The 23,427-nt window shown below is 38.2% G+C and overlaps 1 pseudogene; it reads left to right on the forward strand.

The window, feature by feature from the left end:
• Window positions 1-10,402: 10,402 nt before the first annotated feature.
• Window positions 10,403-15,471, forward strand: LOC109454899 (phosducin-like protein 3; annotated as a pseudogene).
• The last annotated feature ends 7,956 nt before the right edge of the window (window positions 15,472-23,427 follow it).

Consider the following 23,427-nt stretch of genomic DNA (forward strand, 5'->3'; position numbering starts at 1 on the left):
AAAAAGAAAAGACAAGAAACCATTGCCTGATCCGGGTCATGAAGATACATGTCTATGTTTTCTTCTAAGATTTTATGGTATGAGGTAGGGGTCCAACTTCAGTCTTTTACACGTGAATATCCAGTTAACCCAGCGCTACTTATTGAAGGGACTGTTCTTACCTGCATTGTCTTGGCACCCTCCTTAAAAGTCAACTGATTATAAACATGAGCGTTTCTTTTCTGACAATTCCATTCAGTCGAGCTCAATGTCTATCCTTATGCCATAGTTAGTGATTATTAAAAAGTATCTCTCACAGAAAAGGTAGTTCATGGAAAGAGTTAAGTATTTTAAATTAACATTAATACACACACACACACACACACACACACACACACACACACACAGCTAGAATGTTTATCATAATCCCGACTTTACAGAGCAGTAAATGGCTTTGAACGGTTAAGTGACTGCTAATATAGTATTGAAAACAGTAAAACTAAGACAAGAAACAGACTCAGTGAGTGCTACATTTAGGGTACAAGACCTGAAGAAAATGAACTCTGGCCAGCAGATAAGTTAATTTTACCTAATCATCGTAGCCAATTGTTCTTAGTCATTAAATCACTGCTTGCAGTAAATTAGGCAGCAACATTAAAACAAATACAAAATCTAAATTCAACTACATAGGGAATGTTACAAATACAATGGGATATTGTACTTCAAGAATCCGTCAACATAACTAGCATTTACTATGAACCAGACACTTTTACCTGCACTGCTGCATTTAATTACCTCAGAAGAAACTCATGACCCAGGTTAACAGGAATAACTCAATTTATAGGAGATAAAAATGAAGGTAAGAGAAGTTAAATAGCTTCTCAACATCACAGAGGTAGTTAGTGGACAAGTGGGACTTCAGCCTGGACGAGTCTCAACTCAAGAGAATTGATAATCACTACACTTCTTTTTCAAATCTTACTGTCCACCAGCTCCAACGCTGTTCAAGCTGAGGGCTGAAACCTCACATAACAGTCAATAATGAATTCCTATTGTAATTTTAACCTAACTATCATATCAACTTTTTCTTAGTCATCATAATCATTGCTTAGAGCAAATTAGTGAGGAAGATTTGAAAAGTATATAAAACCTGGGTTCAATAATGATTTAGAGAGCTTCTGGACTGGTAGCTATCGGACAGCCCATCTAACCCAGCCCTTGGTTTCACACATGCAGTAACTGAGACTCAATGGCTTTAAATGATTTTTCTCAAGAGCCCAATATGCTACTTAGTCACTGGTGAATCCCAGCGAAGACCAAATATCACAGTCGTTTCAATCACTGATTCCACTGTAATAAGCACCTGTTACAAATTACCGTCTAGTGTAATTCTGAGTCACATACTTAGAATTGAAAACCTTCCAGGCTATGCTTTTTCTTGATCTTCTCTTACTTCTGAGCCTATACCAGAGACACGGACACTGATCGCATCTGTTTTGGACGATCTTTCCCAACCTTCTCAGCTCCAAAGCCCTTCTCACCACTCACAGAGACTACTTTTGTCTTCTACTCTTTCACCAAATTACCATTCCAACCCAACCTATTTCCCATGGTTTGTTAGGGAAGTAGCTATTCAGCCTCTTTGGTTTCACTTACTTACCCCTTTGGCCAAAACACAGAAGGAAAACACCATCAAAGGTGGCACATTGAGTTGTCATCATCCTTCTCATGTTCCAAATTGTACGTATGTATGTAGTCTCTCCCTGCCTTAGGCTCTGAAGGTCAAAGCTGATTTTTAAGCTTTCTTCAATAAATGCTAAAAATGCCACTTAAAACAAAGTGTTTTTTTTTTTTTTTTTGTATTGTTTTGTTTTGTTTTATATTCTGGAGTCTCTTCTTTTATTCAGTTTTGGTGGACAAAGAAAAGCTTTGCATAAGAGTCTAGGTATCTGTGTCTATGAATGATAAAGACATTTAGGACCAAACATAAAAGCTATAATAGATAGTACACAGTATTTCTTTACCAATTCACAAACATTCAAGAAAAAAATTAAATTCCTCATTATTGCTGCTTCTCTTGTAAACAGAATAGTGAAGAGTTAAATTATTTTTAATCATTAATTTTTCTGTGCAGAGATTATTTTAATTCAGTCACTTTTGTGTCTGAGTCAAAACACAGGGCATAAAACTGGCTAGGAATATACATTTTCAGTTGCCTTTGCAAAGTTATACACCTTTTTAGAAAATCTTCTGCAAACCAGGTAATACCACTTTAAAAAACAACAACAAGTGTTTTATTAAGGTGAGAGTCCTCCACATAGCGAGCAACATGAAAAGCTGTGATCGGAGACGACAGTTGGTTTACTCTTCCCATTTGATCACAAAATTTCCATGCCATCTGCAGGACGCCACACAGGCAAATGTGTCATCACATCTAATAATGAAAAGAAAAAACAGACAGAACGTGCTGGAGAAACAGACTGCTTTAATTACCCCCTCGCAACGCTCCTGGAGAATCTGGAAGAAAAACATCACCCATGTGAGTTCCTTATACAGAGAAGGTAGCCCGAGCGGAAGACTTCTTTAAAAATCAGGATGAACGCCCGTGTGATTCCAGTATGTCCAGCTGGGAGTGGAAACAGATGTGTGGGAAAGCTTGAGGGGAAAATCTTATCCAAAACAGACTTGCTAAGGCAATAAATGGTATGATTATTGTCTCTTGTCCACTATTTATGTGCTGGAATATCAAAATGACATGCTTTAGACGACAACCTCTACTACAGGTCTGCAGAGGGAGTGTAGGAGGAGGCAGGAGACATGAAAGCAGTTCCAAAACCCAGGAGTCTGACCTGCCCTACTCACCCCCACATTACCCTTTCATCTTTTAAACCCAGACCAGCGACCTCTATTCTGTGTTCTTAATCTTCCTAACACCGGTGTTCTTAGAAAGATAGGACAGCCCTGAAGTCATGTCTTTTCTTCAAGATAATGAGGGTAAGGGGGATCAGATATATGGTGATGGAAGGAGAACTGACTGGGTGGTGAACACACAATGGGATTTATAGATGATGTAATACAGAATTGTACACCTGAAATCTATGTAATTATACTAACAATTGTCACCCCAATAAATTTAAAAAATAAATTAAAAAAAAAAAAGAACAGTAGGACTTGTGTCTTGGGCACCTACAAACAGATGGGAAAGATATAGGGACTCATGACTTTTCCCTCATCAGTGTAAGTATTATGACGCCAGATAATTTTAATCGCTTTCCTCCCTTCACTCTGAGATTGCTGCAAATTATATAGTTTCCCCAACCAAAAAAGAACCATTTCACTTGTGCGCACTTTCCCTTCAATTTCTGTTTGTTTTCCATTTTATAATATTTCTGCTCACCTTTACCCAGTTGTCTTTCTACCTCCATAAACCATCCACTGCTAACTCCCACCAGTCCAATACCTTCCACTCTCAGCAACGTACAGATCTTCCCATGATGACCTCTCTAACTGACATAAGAACTGTAATGTTGAAGTGAACAGGGCAAAGTGACTGACGCATGCTCTCTAGATACAATGACACATACATGTAGGACTTGAGATTTACAGCAAAGGTATTACAGCGTGGTGGCGTGTCTGTGTGTCATGGGAATTCACTGCCACACTAAAGTGTGTTGGCGTCCCTCTGGAATTTTATCATTTATTCATTCAATAACTATTTTTGAGCACCAACTATGAGCCAAGCCTAACAGCATTAGTGACATGAAGAAAAATTTTTTTAAAATAAATAATCATTGTTGACCAGAAAAATTCATTCTAGTTGAAGAGAATCAAACATTATGACACAGCATTTTTCCTTCCATTTTTCCCACTTGATATGCTTCAAAAGTATCATTGCAATATCGCATTGCCACCCCCTGTAAAAATGTTAGAATATAACAAATATGTAAAAATAGTAAAATGGCAAATGATACATAAATGTGTTGTTGGAGTAGAAAATGTTTCCTTCTAGATTGGTACAGTTTTTTGTTTTTTTTTTAATTTCTCTAATGTTATCTTACAATTCTTTTTTCAAATATATTTACTGAGTACTTGCTAAGTGCCAGGCACTGTCCTAGGCACTACACACACAAGAGTGCATGTGACAGATAAGCTCCCTGCCCTCCTGGAGCTTACATTCTACTGAGGGAGACAGGTAATAAATATGATTTATTTTGCAAAGTAAACTCTATAGTATGTAAGAGAGTGAAACGTGCTAAGGAGAAACTAGACCACAGAAGGAAGATTGGAGGAGGGAGGATAGGAGATGTCTTATAGTTTAAAATGGAGTGGCCAGGAAGTCTGCAAATGTGACTTTGTGGTAAAGACCTGAAGTAACTAACTTCATGGTTCACGCAGCCATCTGGAGGAAGAGTGTTAATAATCCTCAAACTAATTACAGATAAATTTTTACTTGTTTTCCATTTAACACAGGCCACACAAGTGTTTCATTTCACATTTCATAAGAAAAAGCATTATCTGTCAGCACATAAATTTAATTATGGCATGTTTGGTTTGAGCATTAAATATGCATTGAGATGTGATATAAAATGTATCTCCATGTGAAACTATTTAAAAGGATAAAAATTGTTTTCAGCATCTGATAATTGGTAGTTTTGCATTTTGTGCTTTAAAAAAATCAACAGGTTTCAGACTCCTATTTGCAAGTACATTTCTGTAAATAACATATTGTGAGTGGGGATAGTCTTAATTCCCAATAAGTAAAAAATCAAATTGGAAATAATCGTCAGTATGGCTTCTCCTTTTTAAAATTGGGTTTTGAAGTATTGGTTTTGGCTTGAAGTTCAACATGAGATATTTGATCACATAAGTGTGATTAATGGCTCTTATGAAGTTCATGTTGAGGTGAATTTGTAGACTTAGCATCATTTGTATCTCCCTATTAATTTATTAAATTTCAAAATCAGACTTCTTTGTCTTGCATAGAATTTATCGAAGCCTGTTATGGATTTAAATTAAATAATATATGGCCTATAACAACAAAAACACACAATTTAGAGCTATATAGTAATGGTGACTACCACAAGATAGGTAGTAGGGTTTGGCCAAACAACAAAGCATCTGAATTATTGACTCTGGGTCATGGTTACTGACCTTCAATAACTGCCTTCCATGATCATCAATCCATACTTGGCAACTCTCCAATGAGTTGGTTTTAAAGGGAAGAAAAGGCTGAGATAATTATTTTACTGCTTGACAGCTTAAATAATTATTGTATTGCTGAATGGACACCATTACCCTCTAACACTGTAAGCCGCCTGCAGTGCTTTGGGAAAACTTAAGTTGGGAAATACTGCAATTCAGCAAGCTGATCGCAAAGCAAGAGCTATGGTAGAAGGGCGTACTGCACTCAGTGGGAGCAGAGAGGAAGGACCGATACTCAGTGAAGACTTTCAATAAGAGTTCATCTGAAAGGGAAATAGGAAATAGGCAGTGGAAGAAGAGGAAGAAGATTCCACAACAAAGGTGTAAGAGACAGAAAGGGCCCGGTAGGTTTGGGGAATAGTCCAGATGTGAATCAGAAGCAGCAGAAGTTGAGGGAAGAAGACAGCAGATTGTGAAGGGCTTTGTACGCCAGGTAAATAAGTTTGAACTTTACCCTGAGGTGGTGGGAAGCCATCAAAAGGTTTTAATCACGGAGATAAAGTACTTTGATTGGTGTGTTACAAAGATCATTGGGGCAATGGGGAGGATTAGGAAGACATATCAATAATATCTTGTTTTTATTCTGACATGTATACAATCTGAATTACAAAATTTAAGGAGATCTAGAAACGCTTTTGCCAAAGTAATGCCTTCCTCCTTTTCTTCTACCCTCTTGGATATTCCAAGTTGGATTGTGGCACTGTCTTTGTGAATTCTTAGTGAAAAATCACTCAACTCACCAAAATGGGACAGTAAGAGTTATCAGCCTTCATTATTTTTGTTTATTATATTAGTTCTCTCCTAGAATAAAGAGAAGCCAGTGAGGTAGATAGGAGCGACAGTTTTCAGAGGCTTGGTGGTGGGTAACCTATCTAGGTGAATGGTAAGTCTTCTGTAAACAGTAGACAACAGATCACTCAGAATTTCTGGAGGAACTAGACTGGGAAAGAAGGTACACAAGCAAGAAATTGAGGTTGGTCATGGTAAAGTACCGTGTTTCCCCAAAAATAAGACCTAAGGAATACAGGCATGGAAGTTTAGAACTCTGACTACCAGTTCTAGTTCTTGTTCTGACTACCGGTGGATATCAGGAACTGCGAAGGATTTGAGATTTTACCTAATAAGTCAACCTGCCATAGTTTCAAAGACGCTGGCCAAAGACACAAGACTCATAGGCCAGTGACAAAGAACAATGTTTTACTAACAGCAATAGAAAGGGCTACAGTATCATCAGTATCTTGTCCCAGTTTTCTGATCCCTAATTACTACAGGGGAACATAAAAATGGCCAAGTGATACCTGCATAGGCAGTGTACTGAGATGTGGGAGAGGAACCCTGAACTTAGGAAACCCCAGGCTTTTATAACAGGCAGCAAATAGTCCAACCTTTGCTCTGGAAGGAGATATTATCTCCATCACCCAACACAGTTCACTATGCAGATATCTGGAAAGATGGTCCAGACAAAAGGCTCTGCCTATAAGACATGCAGAAATGCTAGAGATCTATGAAAAAAATGTCTTCCAACAGTGGTCAGCCATGTGTCCTTGGTCCGTTTTTCTGTCTTTATTGTGCTTGCTTCTTCATAACAAAATGGAGAAACCGTTACACAACTCATAGCACAGTCTGAAATAAAATATTATTCAAAACTAAAAATAGTCAAAATGATGAGTACTTAACTTTTTATATTATGTTGGAGCATTTTATGATAGCCCTGCTGAACATGTAATTTTGTTGTTAGAATATTAAATTATAACAAAAACACAGATAATTCCAACCCAGTAAGATTAAAGGTTAACTTCTGAAATTGATAAGGCATAGAATGTTAACGAATAGTATACCTATTTTAGCAATTGTACTTATACATTCCTTTTGTCTTTTCAAATCCCTATTTCTAAAACACTCTTTAAGCCCGCCCTTTTGTCTTCTTGCTGGTTGCCTCTTGCTATTTGCCTCATTAGAGAATTACTTAAAAATTTTACAGATGCTAACAAATAAATTTGTTCAAAGTTTGGTTGTAACTTTTGTATGAGGATTAAATAATACACAAACATACACACACCCACAAACACACACATTGTCTGAAGGTACCTAGAGTATACCAGGTATTCAATAAATATTAGTTCTTTCTTATTATAGTTCTAATATTCTATGATTTGAGGGTACAGAGAATAAATCACGCCAACTTTATCATTTTTAAATTAAAATTGCAAAGCCATACTGTTGCCTAATAGTTTTAAAATAATGACCATTTTCACCAGTTGCCATGTATTTTCAGAATCAATGTAATTTTGATTGCAAATAGCCATGAAAAATGATAAATGCCCCAATTAGTTAAAACACATTTGTAACTGAAGTATTCCTTTTAATTATCTCCCTCTTCATGTTTCCTTTCCATTCAGCTGGTTTCTCTCTCCTCCAAGTCAGTCTAGCACTTTAGTTTCAGGGATGGAGGGAAAGAAGATGTAATCTTGGAAGAGGGAGGATATGATTTCGGGAACTGTCCTACCCAGGCCAAAAGAAGATGGTAAAAATATCTCCCCTCCCCGCCAGTTGTTTGTGGGGAGGAAAAAAGCAACTAAGAGTGGGAGGCAGTCAAACACATGTGTGGGTATATGCAGTGTGGGGTTGGAAACCGCCGCATGAGGAGGAGGTCAGTTACACTGGTCAAGGGGGACACAGAAAACCGAGGGGTTATTTTCCAGTTAGCTATTTCTGGAAAGCCTTAGTACAGAGAGCCCTGAGCTCATTTCATATGGCCCCAACATACTCAAGTGGGCATGGCAGAAAAACTGAACATTGAAGTTGCTAATGGTTGGTTCCCTGCTTCTTGTGTGCATAGGTAGTGAGGTGAAAGGCAGGGGACCTGTTAAGAATCCCACCATGATGAGGGGAAGCTAAGGCTTTGGGGTGGTCAACATAAACCAGGGCCCATGTGATAAACGTGGCAGTGACCCAAAGAAGTCTTCAACACTTATGAAGGCCAAGGGGAGGCTGAGTCATCAGAGAGGGTTTTCTAAAGTCCCAAGACCCTGGAAAACCATATACTAAGAGTTTGTTCCGCAAATATATCAGTAACAGTGATCAACAGATTACCCGGTATGAGTACTGGCCAAGCCAAACCAAAGTCAACCTAAGTTTACATCATTTATGACACCCACCCAGGCTTCCCAGTTCCATGGTGTTGTGATCCTGCCCCATACTCTTGACTGCCATCTTGGAAAAGAGCAAGGAGAACATGGAATCTGAAACACTCCACAGTTGTCCAAAGAAGCCAGTTAAACCTAAAGAAACAGAGGAGAGTATTTTGTCTCACCTTGTTTTATATCAGCCTGTGCTAAGCTTTTTTTGTTTTGCTTTTTGTTTTGTCTTCCTCCTCTACCAAAACAGGTAGACATTAGACAAGAAAGATGACATATACAGAGAAGTATAGGACCTACATTATCTTTGCACATTCAAATTACAGGGTGGGTAAATTTGTGACCCCATTACATATTTTTGAGCTATTCAAACACATCTCATTATTACTGGGAGAGGAAGCAGTTAGAGAAGGCCCCACAATAACAGAGGCTCAATCTTGAGCTTTGCTTTTTTTAGGATTCCAGACGTCAGTTTTGTGTTCTTTTCCCATGACACGTCAGCCATAATAGTTTTAGAGTGCAAATTTATAACATTAAGTAAAAAGGGGTAAGAGTAGTTGTATAAATTGCTCATTAAAGCTGATTACTGTTTTTATTTTTTTTTATTTTTTATGCCAGTTAAACTTTAGGGAGCAGAGAACAACCCAGCCAAAAATCTACGTGTGATGTTGCCCTCAGTCTGAGTAGACTGGTAAATAAATCCTTCAGCCTGTCAGCTACTGACATCAAACTCATCCCAATCAAATAAGTAAAAACTGGGTCTGACTTATGGGAAATGCAAAGCATGGCTCTTGGAAAAGTGGAAAGATTTGTAGTGATCTAGACTCTGGTCAATTGAAAACTTGATTATAAGAGAAAATATGCAGAAGCTCTCGGAGAGATATAAAAGTGTCATGCAAATACGGGAGCAGTTGAAGAAGAGCTGAGATCACATAAAATTTTCTTATAAGGTGTGTCATTTTATTTCGGTGACCATGAAGGACACAGGTCTGGAAGCCAGGCTTCCTGGTCTTGAAACCTGCCCTTCCTGTTACTGACCTTCAAAGGGTCACTTAACCTCACAATGCCTGGGTTTTCTCATTTATAAATTAGGGTAATAATAGTACTGGCCTCCCTGGTTGTTGAGAATTAAGTTTGAATGTGTATCAAGTGCTTCAAAGAGGGTCCAGGATATACCAAAAAGTTTGTAAGTCTTAGCTGTTATTATTACTGTTACTGATTGACTATAAAACTACAATATGACAATAAGGCTACAATATTACAATAACACTAGTGTGTGTGAGGCATAAGTGCTGCCATGGGCAGCAGGATTACTATGACTCCTGCATTCAGGTTTACAATCTAACAACCGGTCTATAGATTAGAGTGAAGAGCCTTTGATATTTTCCAGTTAACAGATCAACAGGTTGTAACATGAACATGAACTGCATTTTAAATGCACAATGCAACAAGTGTTGAGAAATTTGAAAACTATTGGGTAGTTCTCAAACTGTCTTCTGAGAGGCACTGGGGTTTGAGTAATGATTCTTCTAAGGGGAGAAGGGGGAGAGGGTAAAGGAAGAAGATAAGGAAAGGAGATAGTGGAGTTTAGCATATCTTTCCTAAGACCAATGTCTTTTCAAAGATTAACATATAAGACATTTGGGTAAATAGCTCGCAAGTGACACATGAAAGCATGTCTAATATGCTTGGAAAATTATGAATCTTAAGCAGGTGAAGAATTTTCTTTTCACTCTTGCTATTAACAGTTAATTGACAGACCATTTAGGTCCCAAGAAAAACAAGTTCAAACTCACCCTTCTCTAGATTACACATTTCTGAAGTCAACTTATAATTGATTCAACAGAAATGACCTCAAAATACACCTTCTGAAAGCTATATTGTGATTATTTTGTTTTTCCAGAAAATCAAGTAATGGTGGTCTCCTCCTGATTCACAGAAAGGAAAGAAAAAGAAAAAAAACAGTAACAAATTTGTGTATAAAAATCTCTCATTTAAGTTTCTCTTCCATCAATTTTCTTCAGTGTTTGATGCTTATGACCATCAGTCTAATAACAAGAATTAAATCAACAAATAAGTAATGAATGAAAGTTGACGAAAACCTGGAAGCTGACCAGGCTCAGCTTGTGTATGTGCTGGGACACCTGGGCTGTGATCTTAACAGAGCACACATGCTCCATTGCTCCATTTTTGTTGCTAGTCCACTGGGCAACATTTCATGGAGTCCCACACCCTGTAACTTTCAGGAGCTCAGGCATCCGGAGGAATCTGAAACCACCCTAGTATATGGTCTTCGAGCTTTAACACAATCTAACAGAGAACCTACGTTGTCACGCCCAGCAGCTTTCCTGCCAGCTCCACAGGCTATGAAGCGGCAGGGTGATGAGCAACCATTACCAGCAGTGGTTCTATTTGTGATCTGTACACACTCATCCGCGGGGAACAGGGCTGAGAACATTGTTTCCCAGAACACTGTATCCTTGGTCTGGAAATGAACAGTAGTTTGATTTGATTGCAAAGCACAACGAGAGAACTTGGAAAAGCACAGTGGAGCGCTAATTCCACGGGGCTTGTCCACCTTCCCAACACCCTTTTAATTATTAGGAAGGACTTACCAAAGTTGTGGGAGTGATCGTGAGGCACATGGCACCTCCAGAGAGAACGCTTGCATTCCATGTCCGTGGTGTGTCCTTGGGGAAATTAGAAAACCATACTCAGTGACATGCCAGCGGGAGGTGATAATGATGATTTTCCCCAACATACTGTAGAGGAATTTGAGGAAAAACAAGGACATTATACTTATACTAAAAATCTCCGGCCTCAACAGCATGTGACAGAAAAACAAGGTTAGACCATCTAATTTCCAGACATTTGGCCACCCAGGGCTCTCTGTAGCGCTGCCCAGGGATCTTCCTCGCGTGTGCCCAGGAACCAGCCCCTCAAAGCTCTTCAAATCTGCTACCTCTTGCTGTTGACTAGCAAGACATCGCCCTCACACGGCAAGGCTGCGGGCCACTAATGACCCCACAGCAGATGGGAGACCAAACTAGGACTTTCACCAAGAATTTACGACTGTCAGGGAATCACGTAAAAGCGCTATGAGAACCAGCTGCTCAGAAGAGTGCTGGCCTTGGGTGCTGTTTACATCTCACTGCTTGGTTCCAGGGGTTGTCTTGCTTTCTCTCAGCTCTCTTTTTTTTTTCCACTTTCTTTTCCTTAACTGGGAATTAATGATGGCCTCTCATGGTGCCAAGTTAGAATTTATTTCTCAGAGATTCCAGACACTGGAAACCTTGAATGAATGCACAACGAAAACAAAATAAACGGTATGCAGTATTGACGAATGCATTTTGAAGTATGAGAGAGGAAAGGATTAGAGGCCTGTAACTATTTCCAAGGAGTATCCTACACATAATATGTTTTGAACATTCAGGAAACCTATGAGATGGCTCCTATCCTGCTCAGCCTTCGCATGAATTTCTGATCTTGAACAGTCTTTCAAAGATCATAGCTGCGTAAATGTAGATTCTGGGTCTCCAACTCAAGGCCAATTTATATTAAGCGACAAGATCTGCAGCTCAATCTTTAAAGAACGACATCGTATGAATAAGGACAGATTTCTAATATGTTGGATTCATTCAGAGCACTTTTGCATTTTATAATCTTTGACATTTTTCTTGTTGATTAAATGTCTCATTCACTCTGGACTATATACTCTGTGAGAACAGAAAATACAACTATTTTGCCTACTCATTTATATCCAGAAATTAGGTCTAGCACATAGTTGGCAATCAAAACAATAAAAGAAATCTACAGAAATGACTGACGGAGGGATCTGCGGAGAAGTGAATGGAAAGAAAAATGGGTCCATCACGTGACTAACAAGAAGATGAATAAACCAGCTGATGAACTAGTAAGCACAAGGGCAGGTCCCCGTTCTGTGACAAGTCCACTCAAGTGACAAGGTCATGCCAGGAGAGTGGGAGGCACAGAATTCTGACCCGAGGAGCTATTGGGGAATTGAAAATTTTCTGATTGGAAGGGGTTAGAGTTAAGCTTAGGGACTTCTCAGCGCTTACAAAGACAGGCTGTAGCCAGTTTATTCGAGGACTATCCAGACTTCCTAACTCCTTGTTTTAAGTGTCACATTCTCTGAAGCAGTGGCCGCTTGTTGGTATGAATGTCAGGATATGCTGGACCTACTGGCAATTGGCCACCAGCCTTCTTCTGCCTCCTACAGATAGATGTACTGTGGCTTCCTGATCCCCAGACTTCATTTAAAGGACAAGACGAGGCATATTTACAGAGTTGATCCCTGAGCTGAACGATGGTGAGAGACGGGAATATAGTGTTGGGGGCTGGTGAAGAGGGGGGGAAAACTGGCTCTGATGTCGACAGGTTGGCAGGGAGGATGGTGGGGAAGGTTCTGGGCTTTGGGAAAGCACACACAGAGAGGGAATACTGTGCTGTGTTCTCACAGTGGCAGCTGGGGAGTGTGGGAGGCCTGTAAAGAGATCATGGAGGGGGAGCTGTGGGAATTGGCAGCACTGAGAAGCCTGAATGCCCTTGATCTTCAAGTCCTGGGCTGCTCAGCAGAGTGGTCAGTCATGAGACCCTAGGGTCCCCAGCCAGTCTCTGGTCAAAAGTTCCTGGCATCTTAGACTGTGGTCCCTGTGCCTTAGGGCCATGTGCATATTTCTGTCTTCTCCCCAACAGAAGCTGGTCCTCTCAGGGGCCTTTCACCTGACTGTACCAGAAGTATGACTCAAGCATCCGTTCACATTATTCAATGTTTAACCCCAAACTTTTAAAGGCTTCATACCCACTGCGGCTTCTAGTCTAACTGTTGCTTCTTAACTTGAAGCTGGAAAACTACAGTTAGAGGTACAGAATTTCCCTTATGTTTAAAAAAAATAAAAATCCGACACAAAATATAAGGGTGAGCAAAGGGGACACTTCTACTGACTTAGCTTGTACTTGTCCTCTGACAGAAATATCCTACTCATCTGACCTTTAAGCTGCAATTTCTACTGGCAGAGTGATTTGTAACCACCTTTGCAAGACCGATGTTGACAGTATGGAAATGCAGCTGAATTCATGGTTATCCTTAGGTTACAGAGACGCTGTGTGTGCCTGGCTAGATCCTTGGGTATTTGGTCCATTTTGTAAGCTGTGTCAGTACGAGCTCTGATAGCATCTTGGATTTAATCTGGCAATATTCTTCAGAAAAAGAAACAAACAAACAAAACCTCAGGATGCTTTTTACAAATGTCATTCCTTTATACTTTTAGGACTTGCATTGAAAAGATTCTTAGAGGCAGGCATAAATTAAGGAAGCCATTCTTTTCTTTAAGAGCGCTCTACTGAGGTTTCCTATTTCAATGAGCCTGTCTGCATTTACACATACTTGTCTTAGTTCTGTTTGTGATTTTTCTCTCCAGTCTTTTACCTGTACCCACTACTCTAAGCTTATTTTCTCTTCAGACGGTCTCTTGTTGGCTCCCTGAATCCCACCGTCACCCCCTTGTCACACTCCCTTTTTTCCCCTTTGCCTGGACAATATTGAGTGAAGAAGAGTTCATCAAATATGTTTTCTTGTATTTTTTCTTTCTTTCTCCTTCACTTTCTGAAAAAACACAATGTAATTCCAAAGTGAAATTTTGGACTAATTTTCAGAGCTAGACACTAAGAGTCAGCTGGTTCCACATTTTAAACATATTATCTTATTTCAGAAACACAAACGTTTTAACTTCAGTAGGGTGGCACATAGCTGCTTAGTATAATTTTAAAATTAGACTTAAAACTATTTGATGAGTCAAATGTTGTGCTACATGGATTTATGTTCTTTTTTCTTTCTTTTTCATGCTCGCCTCCAAATACTTAGTGAGCATCTATGTTCTGTGTAGTTAATAACCTAGTTAATAACTATTATTTGAGAGTTTTTCTTGCTACAAGCAGTTTACAATCGAGTCAGCTACATTCAACTTCTATGGAAATCCTATCACTTTTTTCTTAATAAATTTACTTACATCCATTCTTTGTATTCATTCAACAACAACAACAAAAAAAAAACACATTTGTTAGCATACATTGCATTCGAGGACAGCTCTAAAGTCTGGTGATGAAAACCCTGTAGTCTTTGTTTGCACATGGGGGACTAATCTACTAGTCATGCTTTCAAATCTAAAACTACAAACTGAAAGAAGTGCTCAAAAGGCAAGAAACAGGGCTCGCTCTATAAGACCCAAAATGGGAGCCAGTGGCAGTCAAAGAAAGTGTCACGAAGGAATAACGTGTGACTCGAATCACGCTGCTGTGCATTCGGTCTCCAGAATTTATCTTCTAGTTGCAGGTTTGCACCTTTAAGAACAAATCCCTGGTGTGTGTGGAAGAGAGGTGAGGGACGGTGGCATCGCGGCCCACCTGGCTTGAGTTATTTGCAACAAGACGCAGGACCCCAACTCAGACACCCAGTGGAACCGTATTTTACACAGAAAAGGAATCCTGCCTTCAAAGGAAAGTTTGAATGAACTGGAAAAGGAGGCAGAGGAGGAGGAGCAGCGAGTCCTTCAGCAGTCCATCTTGAAGACATGACTTTGGAAGAACTGGAGGAGAATGAAGATGAATTTAATGAGGAAGATGAACGAGCTATTGAAACATACAGACAACAAAGACTGGCTAAGTGGAAAGCAACTAAACTGAAGAATAAATTTGGAGAAGTTTTGGACGTCTCAGGAAAGGATTATGTTCGAGAAGTTACCAAAGCTGGAGAGGGCTTGTGGGTAATCTTGCACCTTTACAAACAAGGGATTTCCCTCTGTGCCCCGATAAATCAGGAAACTTGCCAGGAAGTTTCCTGGGGTCAAATTTATCAAAGCCATTTCAACAACCTGCACACCCAATTACCCTGACAGGAATCTGCCCACAATATCTGTTTACCTTGAAGGTTATATCAAGGCTCAATTGATCGAGCATCTGGTGTTTGGTGGCATGAACCTGACAATGGATGAGTTGAAGTGGAAAGTCTCTGAGTCTGGAGCAATCAAGACAGACCTGGAGGGAAACCCTAAGAAACCAACGGAAGATGTGTTGCTGTCCTCCGTGCAGGGCTCTGTCCCCACCGAGTAGGGGCAGGGACTCGGAGGGTGACTGAGGCTGCGGGAACTTGCCAAAGGGGATGTGACAGATGGTCTGGATTTTCTTAAAAATGGAAAAGTAGGATTGAGTCCTTTGCTTGTTAGCCTTTTATAATTATGTTTCAAATCTCATAGATCTCACATAATATCATCGCTGGGAATCCTATTAAATTTCATGGAACCCTCTTTTGAAATTAATAACAATTCCTTAAAAAATAAAAGCCAGGTGTCGGTATGGCAAATGTATGCATATGTTTTCTTCACCTATATTTTAAGGGAACTGTAAAACGATTCACTGTTTAGTCACATATAACTATAGGCAAAGGAATATTGAATTTAAAAAATAATAATGTGAATAAATTTTACAGTGGAAAATTGCAACTAAGCTTTGCAGTTACATAGTTGTTTATTTTTATTCTTTTATAAAGATAGCAATAAGTTTATTAACTCAAAATAAAGTAACGATTGACAGCAAAGATCTTAGTATTTATCCTATTTTGGAGAAATAGGCAAAATTTTTATAAAACATACATTGTCTTACTAAAGCAATAACTGAAAGATTTCAATTTATTGCCATTTTAGGTTAAATATTTTCTTCTAGTTAAAATAATTTTGTGTCTGAGATTGTTGAGATATCAGCTAATCTCGATTACTGTCAAAGGCCACCTTAAATTATTTTGGAAATAACAGGTATAAGCACACATATAAATAAATAAACTTAATCTCAATCGATAAAAACATCAAGATGTTTTCTGACTAGAGTCCTTAGCATTTATCACTTCTTGCCACATTGACATTAACAGAATGCTTAGAGGAGATATTCCTTGATATTTGTGTTGAATGATGTAGTACTTATGCTGGTTGGAAACTTAAGAATCAGATTCTTGAATCAGAGAGGGCACAGAGTTCTTTTAGATTATACTGTAAAATTTATTTTTGCTGTAATTCAAAGAATGACGAACAGCTGTGACCATTTTATCTGTCAGAAGTGTCTGTGTCAGTGAGTTTTTTTCAACATACATGAGAGCCATCGCTGCTGATAAAAACATTCTCTGTGTAACGATTTACCTTGAAGGATGTTTTGGAAAATTTTAATTAAAGAGTTAATACAAGGGGGAAAAGATCCCTCATTTTCCCACCCCCAACCTCTGGTAATCACTTTTCTGTTCTCTTTTTTAGATTCCACATATAAATGAGATCCTACAATATTTATCTTCGTTTTATCTCACTAAGCATAGTACATTCAAGGTGCATCTATTTGTTGCAAATGGCAGGATTTCCTCCTTGTTCGTGGCTAAATAATACTCCATCGTATATAAATACAATGTATACAAATACATTGTATATAAATCTTTATCCATTTATTTGTTAATGGAATTTAGGTTGTTTCTGTATTTTGGCTATTGTGAATAATACGGCAATAAATGTGGGAGTGCAAACATATTTTTGATATCCTGTTTTCATTTCCTTTGGATATATATAGTAGGGTTGCTGGATCATATGGTAGTTGTATTTTTATTTTTATTTTTTGAGGAACCTCCATACTGTTTTCCATAGTGGCTGCACCAATTTACAATGCCACCAATGTACAATGCACTAGGGTTGCCTTTTCTGCACATCCTCGCCATCAGTTGTTTCATCTTTTTGATGGTAGCCATTTTGACAAATGTGAGAAATGAAATGATAATTATATGATGTGAGAGAGGTGTCAGCTACAGTGGTTATCATATGGCAGTCTGTAAATATATAAAATCAACACACTGCATACCTTAAACGTACACAATGTTATATGTAATTATATCTCAGTGAAGAGACCATGTGGACATAATTATTGTCAATTTCCTTATTATGTCCAATATTTATTATTTGGTTCCACTACTAGAAAATAAACTTCATGAGGGAAGGGGTCTTTGTCCGCTTTCCTCATTGATTTGTTATAAGCACTATTTAGAGTGTCTAACACATAGCAATCACATCATAAATATTTGTTGAATGAAAAAACGAGCTCTTCTAATTAGCAGGCATTTGTGTAGTCCCTACCATTAGCAGTGCACTGGCGGTGTCCTGGGTGAAGGTATGATCTGACTAAAGAGACAGGACTTGTACACAGGGAAGAATATTTGAAGAACTGCAAAACAACAAGGCAATCTACTTGAGCTTCACTCTATGAGAGCATGGCACAACCTACCAGAGGGAGCAAGTAAAAGAGAGGGATGGCATGTAGTACAGAAATCTTTTGCCAAGGGGATAGATTACAAATAAAGGCCAGAGAAATAATGCTATAGGTGCATACAGGTGTAATACACAGTGTGGTGTAACAGTTCCAAAGTGCCACATTTCAAGAGGAAATGATAGGGGAACTGTAGTCAGATGGATTCATGAAATGATCAACTGCACAAAGTTGAAAGTTTTCTTTACCACAGCACTTTTAGACCCTTTGCCAATCGGTTTTGTAACTAAGAGGGGATATCTGATGACAGAACTGTGTGTGTGTGTGTGTGTGTGTGTGTGTGTGTGTGTGCAGAATTTCAAGAGACATGTGTTATATAAAATATACTCTGGAAAACTATCAATCCAAGCACATATTTGCGACAGGGCACTCTGAAGCTAGACCTCAGCTTCCTGAACTGCTGGCAGCTCAGAAGCTAGAGGATTCCTCTAGGTCACTTTGCTCTGGACCGTCTTATTTAGCTGTTTTCACTTGCAGTTGTCAGGCAAGGATTAACCCCAATTGCTCTTAGGGCAGCAGCACAGGGTTCAATCAGGTTTGTCAAGTATTGACATTATTATGAAAAAGTGCTTCTCCACACAGATTATGATGATGTTAGTAGCTGTTTCAGGTTTCCTTCAGGAAAACCTAGCTACGGGAAGTTGTAGGGAAGTGAGAATTAGAAGTAAGAAGACATGACACCTAGGACTTTTTGGAAAATAAACAGACCCCAGGAAAATGGAAGCCTTCCCCTCTTCACCACACTATCCATGCATTTTCAGCTTAGCTCTAACTTCCCCTCAGTCATGATTTTCCTCTGATTTCCCTATGGTTAGGAACACAGTGTCTACTGCAGGAGATATGACGTACATATGCATAACCACACAGCAGTGCCCTAGATCAGTCTCAAACGTGAGTAATATACAGACCTCAAGTTACAAAGAGGAAATCTTACCTGGGTTCCACAAGAAAGCAGTACACCCTCACTGGTGTAGTATGATAAACACTAAGAAAACTAAATTCTTAGGTGTGATGTGAGCAAGATGGTGGAAGAGGGGTTTTCCGCTGTCAACTTCCAGCAGAAACACTGATGTTGGCAACTACCCACAGATGAGGGTACCTTAATGGGAACCTGGGAGTCCAGGAAAGAAGCCCCAGAACCCCATTAAAGCAAAAAAAAAAAAAAAAAAAAAGTCTGAGAATACACTCACTGAAGAGAGTGAGAGTAACAGTTTCCCTTTACCTACATCACCACTCCCCCAGGCAGCACAGCTCAATGCCAGCAGACTCCTCCTCAGCCTCCAATAGCTCCCAGAAGAGAAAGTGAGAGCATGTGGCTAAGCAGCCAATTTCCCCAAAAGTGTGGGACACAGCCCAAAGAGGTCTACTTTATTCATGCCCCACCCAAGACACTGAGAAGATGTGCATGGCTGAATAGTCTGGGGGAAGTGAGGAGCAGGGAAAAGGGACAAGGGCTCATACCAGCCAGGCCACAGAACTCAACAAAAGGATCACAGTTTCTACTAAGCACTTGCTTAGTAGAGGACCGTCTACAAAACTCATAAGACATATCATCTGTGGACCCCTCCAATTAACCCCCCACCCACACACACACTGCGTACCCCTACTTCCATAGCGTCCTGCATGTACCCTCACAAATGACCTGTGAAATCTTCTGCAGGTAGTGCACAAGTGCATGCAGATTGCTGGCTTGACTCTGCTGGACTGGGAGAAGGCATACAACCTTGAAAACTACAGGGAAACACCCTAGCGAAAAGAAATGAGAGGCTTGCAACACCCTGCCTGGTTTTGCAGAATTGAGGGAAGGCACACAATTCTAAGACATTCCCCTTAAGAGACAACAAAAGGAGTGGAGCAGCTGCATCCATAGGGACCCCTAGAATCCCCAGAAAGGCTATCTTGTCTAGACAACCTAACTAGCTTTCTCTCCCAAAACTGGTCAGTAAAAACTAAAAGGGGAAACTGCTTCTTCAAATGCAAAGACAGAAATACAAGACTTCAAAGAACATAAAAAATCAAGAAAACATGACACCACCAAAGCCAATACAATAACTGTCCAGTAACAAAACCCAAAGATGTGGAAATATATGAATTGCTTCATGAAGAATTCAAAATAATTGTTTCAAGGAAGCTCAGTGAACTGCCAGAGAACACAGATGGACTACTCAGTAAAATCAGGGAAACAATATATGGACAAAATGAGAAGCTTAACACAGAGATAAAAATCATAAACAGGAACCAAATAGAAATTCTGGAGCTGAAGAACACAATGAACAAAATAACAAACCCAACAGAGTTTCTGCAGCTGACCAATCAAGCAGGAAGAAATCAAGTGAACTTAAAAATGGATCACTGAAAATTATCCAGTCAGAGGAGAAAAGGAAAGAATGAAAAAGAGTGAAGAAAGCCTGCAGGATTATAGTACACCATTAGAGAAACAACATACATATTATAAGAGGCCTAGAAGGAGCAGAGAGAGAGAAAAAGGCAGAAACCTATTTAAAGAAATAATGGCTAAAAACTTCTCAAAAAATGGGAGCAACACACAGATCCAAGGCGATCAGAGATCAGTCCCCAAACAAGATTAACTGAAAGAAAATTACACAGAAACACAATATAACCAAATTTTCAAAAGTCAAAGACAAGTACAGAATTTTTAAAGCAGTAAGAGAAAAGTAACCCATCACATAAAATAGAACCCCCGCCCTCCTCACCCCCCACAAAAAAAGGCTGTCAGCAAATTTTTCAGCAAAATTCTTACAGGCTCAGAGAAATTTGAATGATCTAATCAAAGTACTGGGGTGGACGGGGAGGAGAGGGGAATCCCTGCTAACCAAGAATAATTTACCCAGCAAAGCTGTCCTTCAGAAATGAAGGAGAAATAAAGACTGTCCCAAACAAACAAAAGCTGAGGGAATTCATCACCACTAGCCTCCTCACAAGAAATGCTAAGGGGAGTTAGTCAAGTTGAAAGATGTTAATTAGTAATATTAAACAAGAAGATGTTAATTAATAATATTAAAACACATGAAAGTATAAAGCTCATTGATTGGTGAAGGTAAATATGTAGTCAAATTCATAATACTGTAATGGTACTGCAGAAATCACTTTTAAATCCAGAATAAAAGTTAAAGGTTAACATACTAAAAATCACTATAGCTACAATATTTTTAACAGATACACAATTAAAAAGATGTAAATTGTGACATCAATAACAGAGTATTTGGAGACAAAGTAGAAATGTAGAGATTTTGTATGTAATTGAAAGTAAATTGGTGTCAGCTTAAAATAGACTATTATTACTATAAGATGTTGTATATAATCCTCATGGTAAGCACAAAGTAAAAAGCCTCTAGTAAATACACAAATGAAAAAAAGAAAGGAATCAAACCAGATCACTACCCCCTCTCCCCAAATATCATTAAAAAGGAAGACAGCAAGAGAGGAAGAAATGAACTGCAAAATAATCAGAAAACAATGAATAACATGGCAATAAGTTCTCACAAAGCAATAAATACTTTAAATGTAAGTTAATTAAATTCTCCAATCAAAAGACATTGAGCGGTTTAAAAACAGATTCAACAATATGTTGCCTACGAGAGACTTACTTTAGCTTTAGGGACACAGCTAAGATGAAAGTGAAGGGTTGAGAAAGATATTCATTGCAAATGATAACAAAAAGAGAGGACCAGCTATCCTTATTTCAGACAAAATAGACTCTCAAATATGTCACAAGATACAAGACAGTAAGTATATAATGATGGGGTCAATTCATCAAGAGGCTATAACAATTACAAGTATATATGCACTCAACATTAGAGAAACTAAATATATAAAGCAAATACTAACAGAACTAAAGAGAGAAACAGCCAGCAAGCAATATAATAATTGTAGGTGACTTCAATGTCCCACTTTCAACAATGGACAGATCATCCAGACAGAAAATCAGTAATGATTTAGACTAAATGGACCTAACATACATATATACAACATCCCATTCAACAGCAGCAGAATTCACATTCTTCTCAAATGCACACAAAACATTCTCCAGGATAGATCATGTCTTAGGCCACAAAACAAATCTAATATATGTTTAGAAAGACTGAAGTCACATGAAGTATCTTTCTAAACTACAGTGATATACAACTAGATATCAATAACAGAAGGAAAATTGGGAAATTCACAAATATGTGGAAATTAAACAATATACTTCTGAATAACCAATGGGTCAAAGAGTAAATCAAACAGGAAGACAAAAAAAACTCTGAGACAAATGAAAATGGAAACACAACATACCAAACTTATGGGATGACACCAAAGCAGTACTAAGAGGGAAATTCAGAGCAACAACTGTCTACCTTAAGAAGAAAAGAAAGACCCCAACTAAACAACTTAACTTTACACTTGAAAGAATAGAAGAACAAACTAAGCCCAAATTTGGCAGAAGAAAAGAAGTAATAAACATTAGAACAGAAATAAATAAGATAGAGAACAGAAAAACAATAGAAAAGATAAATGAAACTAAGAATTGATTTTTTAAAGATAAAATTGACAAAATTTAGACTAATCAAGAAAAAAGATTCAAATAAAATTATAAACAAATGAGAAGATATTACTACTGATAACATAGAACTACAAAGGATCATAAGAGACTACTATGAACAATTATACAACAGCATATTGGGTAACCTAGAATAAATGGATCCATTCCTAGAAATATACAACCTACCAAGACTGAACCATGAATAAATAAAAACCTGAACAGACCAATAGTGGGCAAGAATATTTAATCACTATCAAAGGCCTCCCAACAGAGAAAATGCCAAGACTAAATACATCACTGGTGAATTCTACTAAACATTTAAAGAAGAATTAATACCGATCCTTCCAAAAAAAAAATTAAAGAAGAAGAAACACTTTCAAACTCATTTTATGAAGTTAGCATAACCCTGATATCAAAGTTATAGACATAGACAAAATGAGAAAAGAACTGAAAGGCCAATATAACTAATGAACATAGATACAAAAATCCTCAACAGAATATTAGCAAACTGAATTCAACAAAACTTTAAAAGAATCCTACACCATGATCAAGTAAAACTTATCCTTTTAATGCAGGGACGGTTCAACATACATAAATCAATAAGTGTGAAATACTGCATTAACAGAATGAAGGATAAAAATCGTATTCATCTCAATAGAGACAAAAAATTAGTTAACAAAATTCAACATGATAAAAACTCTCAATAAAGTAGGTAGAGAAGGAATGTATCTCAACATATAAAGGCCATATATGGCAAGGCCATGGCTAACATTATACTAATGGTAAAAAGCTAAAAGCTTTTCCTCGAAAATCAGGAACAAGCACCTCTATTCAACATAGTGCTGGAGTCCTAGCCAGAACAATTAGGAAAAACAAACAAACAAACAAACAGCATCCAAATCAAAAAGGAAAAAGGAAAACTGCCTCTGTTTGCAGATGATCTGATCTTATATACGGAAAATCCAAAAGATTCCACCAAAAAACTGTTAGAATAAACAATTTCAGTAAAGCTGCAGATACAAAATCAACATACAAAAATCAGTTCTGTTTCTATATACAAATAACTGAATAATCTGTTAACAAATAATCTGAAAAATAAATTAAGAAAAAATAACCCCATTTACAATAGCATCAAAAAAAAAAAAAAAAATGGGAGTGACACAGATCCAAGAAGATCAGAGGTCAGTCCCCAAACAAGAT

This window comes from Rhinolophus sinicus, linkage group LG02 (genome assembly GCF_036562045.2).
Source record: "Rhinolophus sinicus isolate RSC01 linkage group LG02, ASM3656204v1, whole genome shotgun sequence".
NCBI classification, from domain to species: domain Eukaryota; kingdom Metazoa; phylum Chordata; class Mammalia; order Chiroptera; family Rhinolophidae; genus Rhinolophus; species Rhinolophus sinicus.